Below are 4,951 nucleotides of genomic sequence, written 5' to 3' on the forward strand. Positions count from 1 at the left end.
TCCGTACGTTATTGCAGCATGTTGCATGGCATTTGTTTACGTAGCTAGGATTTATAGTTCTGTTCGGTCTCTTCGTTTTTGTCGATTTAATTTTGTTATGTGGATAGTGCAGTGGTACATGGATTTAGATTGCCAAGACGCAATTGACTAGGTATTTTGTCTAACGAAAAAATGGGAGTGGCTATACAACAGCTGACTGTTTTTCAATTGTTAAACAGACACTTTTTCTGCACCAATCAAATGAAGACAGCTGTCTTTTAAAAAACAACAATGAAAACACTCGTTGAAATGAAAAAGTGTCTGTTTTAGTTAACCAAAACAGACGTATTTCAGTACAGGAAAGTAATTGAGTCCGATGTGTCCGTTTCTTTGAACCCAACACGAAACTGTCCAGCCAACTAAACCATACATGTAAAAAGCCCACGCAACCTGAATACCACAACACAATTCACGTGGGCCTAGAAACAGCTGCCCGGCCTTCTTCTTCAGCAAGCAAAGAACTCACATGCTGCAGCGACTCCAACTCCAAACACCCCCTTCAGCCGTTCGCTGCTCCTCTCAGTATCCAGATCGACAGGATCCCCCAAACAATGGACGGAAAAGAAGAACTGGGAAAGAAGAAAGGGAAGGAAATTCTTCAAGAAAACCTACTTCCACTTGCAGTTCCGCTGCACTCTATGGCGCCGATTCCCTTATCAACTGAATCATAAAAATTATCACTGTCAACAAAGGTATAATTAAAACGCATGGAAGCTAGCACCAGGTTTATCATTCGATGTCTGCAGTTGCATACCTGGATTAGGAAACTCAGTTGCATACCTGATGCGCTTTCACAATGCACCTACTGCCAAATATGCCCTTGCCACGGCGCATCGGAAAACTTTGATAAATGCCAACAGGAAAAATGCTGTGTACCTACAGCGACTGGCAACAATTTGATCACCCAAAATACACTATTTGATTGACTAGGCCAATAGAATACCTTATGTATTCGACTAGTGCATTGGCTCATGTTGGCATGTGATACAAAAACCTCCAGAGTTTAGCAACTAGGTCAGATTGGATATTGACAACTAGGAATAGAGAGGTTAAAGAGAATGCAAATCTTAAAGAGACAGATATTCTCAGCTGTTGATGTTGGCAGTTGATTCATGCCAGACAGAGAAAAAGAGGTGCTTAGCGTCACGTCCGTCTGATTTATTCCCGCACTGAGATGAGTAGATATGGCCTTATGTACTAATCGAATTTGACATGTGAGGAAAAAAGACTTATTTCATGCCCAGACTAAGATGAGTAGATACGACATTACGTACAAGCGAATCTATACAGTGAGGAAAATATACAGAGTTAAAAAAAGGAAATGCATACTGAGATATTCATATAATGCATTTACTACGAATGAATTACACAAAAATATATACGAGAATTATACATAATCAGAGAGACAAAACGCATTAGAGAGTGAGGTACCTCGAGGAGTTCAGAGGCTGCTGTTGGCGCCTGATTCATGCTGGATGGCGACAAGTGACTGCGGCCGTAGTTCAGAATGAAACCAGTCAACGAGGAATACAGGGTGCCCAGGAATTCAGCCTGGGAGATTAAAAAATATTTAGAGCAAATGCATACTGAGGGATTCAGAAACTAATGGAAATGCAAACTGACTATCTGATAAACAACTAATGAAGACGCATGACAGGAAAACAGACTTAGAAGAATACATGGGGCATCAAACATATGCTGATCAATTCCATTAGACAGACCATACAGCTGCACCTCGCGGAGCCGCACCACATAGAAAGAGAAGAGAGAGAGACATCATTGGAGAGAGCTACCTTGAAGAGGATTGCAGCAGCTGGAGTGGTGCCCTGACAGAGACGAACGACTGCGGCTGTATGAACAGAATAATGAAGACTAAGGAATAAGAACTGATATCCTTATAAACTAAAAATGAAAACCTGATAATACTGAAAAATCTGAACAAAAATGGATAAAAACTCGAAAAATGAAAGACTGAAAAAATGAGAAACTGAATGACTGAAAGACAACTGACTGCAAGGAATACAGGGAGCCCGGGAATGCAAACTGAATGACTGAGGCAATGATGGGAATGCAAACTGAGAGATTGAAATATTAAGACAAAAAGAAACTTAAGAAATGAACTGAAGCACTAAGTTACTGAGAGACTAAACTAGTAATGAATCACTGAGAAAACTAAGTTATTGAGGAACTAAATATGCAGAGGACACAAATGCTACCTTCAGGAGGTCTGCAGCGGCTGAAAATAACTGAAGAAGAATCAGACTTCTAAAGAGACAGAGACAGAGAAACTGATGGAAGTGAAAAGACAATCACAACCTGAGGAAATAAGTAACATATCGGAGTGAACTAGGAAAACATAAGAAAATGAAAAGCTGAATATAAAAGGATAATGATTAAGAGAAATTGCTGAATGAGATACTGATTGGTGCAGCACCTTGAGTAGCAAACAGACGGAGAAAAGAGTGACAAAATGAGAAAACTTAAAGACACTAAGTTACTAAAACACATTGACATTAAGAGAAAACATAATGAGAAAACATAATGATTTCTCCTTCTAAAAAATTCTTCATCGGCAACTCACATCTGATACATCACAACATGAGAAAACATGCATACCCATGCAAAAATGAGAAAAGTAACCCCTGAGAAACAAATTTAAAAATAATAATCTCAGAAACAACCAACCGCAGAAATAATAAATCTCAGTAAGTAGCATTAGTGGAGGTATTATGCTCCATCATTTTTCCTAGCATCATGATGGAATCAATGCACTACACCGTCCTGGAATTATTCTGCTGCAACATTTGGTGCATTCTGGATGGTTAAAACTTCCAAGCATGACTTAGACAAGGTTGAGATTCCTTACTGCATTGACGGTCTTGCCCTTCCACAATGTGGTGTTGCCAGGAGGTTAAGGTCTGGAGCATGGTTACTCAGCTAACTGTGCACACAGGCTGTCAGTTCAGTCGTGCTTTGAAGTACAAAACCAGAGTGAGGCAGCAGATGGATGGTGGTATTGATATTAATTATGGGTGCAAGGACTTTATTTTGCTTCTTGGATGGATGGATGTCGGAATGGGAAACTCTTGTTGGTTACATCCGATCCAAGCATGGAAGCCTCCTCAAATTATCTTGCTATGCCGTATTGACACAACCCCTACTTGGGAACTCATAAGTGATGTAAACGTGGGAGCCAAAAGAGAGCAAGCATACTATAAAGGATACTGTGCTAGTACTTGATTATGAGCAGAGCATACTAGGCAGAGCCAAACTAACTCTGAACCACAATCAAATCAGAGCCTAAACTCATGTAAAATCATCGTCAATATCGAGAAATTTCATAAAGAAAACAAATAATCAAACATAACACCGCTGGACACACAAAGACAAAAGGGGAAATGAAGAACGTGTACTAAATCAAACTATGTTGGGAAATAGTGTGTACATTCACCACTATGTTGTGCATCTAGTTTACTTTGAAATGTCTAAAACCAGAGGGAGTACTAGTTAACCTAGTGAGCAGTTCGAAGTCAAACATCAGATTGATGCAAAACATTCATCATTGTATGGAGGTTAACTAGAACCAAGCAAGGAACTAAACATCAGCATCAAAAAAAGGTGGCAACTGAAGCAGAACAATGTCTGCATGATTTATTCTTTGATGAAATTGGACAGCAAAATCAGCTAATGGAGCTCCATGCCACAAAAGGTCAATGATGATTAGTTCCTAATAGAGCGAAACAATCTTTAAAGAGAGCATTTGCTTGAGAATAAATACCCAAAACACGGAAGCTAACTCCTAGACACACTAAAAGAACTTAAAAAGGCTAGAAAACGATCTCAGATTCAGAGTACCTGGCTAAAATATCAGCGTGCTCTCATCGCAGACCAACTGATCCACAGGAGAAATGCAAAGATATTCGGTGGCATAAAATGCACTAAAAGTCACACACAGAAACTAACAAATTCACAGCCTCACTAAAAGGAAGATAAAAAACTAGCAAATAATCTCACATTTACAGCACTAAGATCACTACCCCTTTGGAAAAAAAAAACTAATACAGCACTAGGATCACTACCCTCTGCCCATACACCTAGCTAAATACCTCCAAAATCAAGCATCACCACCTGCAGCAAAAAGGCTTCAGAAAAAACAAAATGAGCACAACATCACTGACTGCCTGGAGACAAACAAAATCGAGCACTACATCAACCTCCGCATAATCAAATTACAAACATGTGAGCGCGACTCCAATGCCAACGACTGACAGAATATGGCATCTAGCAGGACCCAGCATACGAATCGTGAACAAAACATGTCGTACGGGTCCAATACAACGGCTCCAATCTCGCGGCATACTCGTTGACAAGCAGAAACAACACAGAGGACAAAGTAGGGGAGATAGAACATACCCATCTCTGCGCAGACGCACATGCCTTCCACGCTCGCGAAACGAGGATCTCTTCCCCGGTGGACGGAGAACACGAGCTGGAAAATTCCCCATCGATGCTAGCGGCGTATTTGGCGTCACCGCCCAATCGGACGACGGCCTAGCATGACGCGGCGTCCCAACATGAACTGCTTGCTCTGGAGCCGGCCAAGCAGGATGCGGCGGCATCACCGCCCCCCCCCCCCCCCCCCCCACCCCTCCCCCACCCCTCCCCCGACGACGCTCGAGCAGGACGCTGCCTCCCAACTGGTTCCTCTACCGCCGGCGAAGCAACACGCGGGTGATGTTCGAGCAGGACACGCGGATTTCTCCGCCATGGACACGAGGAAGACGAAAGTGAGGAAAGAGGGAAATGAGACAGAGCGGTCAGGAAACAGAGCTGAGATTACAACGGGAGAACATGCGGGAAGCGGAGACAGAGCTGCGCCAAGATTCGTAACTCAATCTTACGGTGGAAAAAG

General features: G+C 42.1%; 1 long non-coding RNA gene across 2 annotated transcripts; it reads right to left on the bottom strand.

Annotated features, from left to right (window-relative positions):
- Window positions 1-412: 412 nt before the first annotated feature.
- LOC127326764 (uncharacterized) lies at window positions 413-4,655 on the bottom strand. Of its 2 annotated transcripts, XR_007868114.2 has the most exons (4): window positions 1,833-4,655; window positions 1,471-1,590; window positions 794-924; window positions 413-699 (listed from the first exon to the last, which is right to left on the bottom strand). It is a non-coding gene; the product is annotated as an uncharacterized lncRNA (long non-coding RNA). The 2 variants fall into 2 exon arrangements; XR_011746282.1 differs by having other exon boundaries at window positions 794-1,590.
- Between the last annotated feature and the right edge of the window lie 296 nt (window positions 4,656-4,951).

Source organism: Lolium perenne, chromosome 6 (genome assembly GCF_019359855.2).
Source record: "Lolium perenne isolate Kyuss_39 chromosome 6, Kyuss_2.0, whole genome shotgun sequence".
NCBI lineage: Eukaryota > Viridiplantae > Streptophyta > Magnoliopsida > Poales > Poaceae > Lolium > Lolium perenne.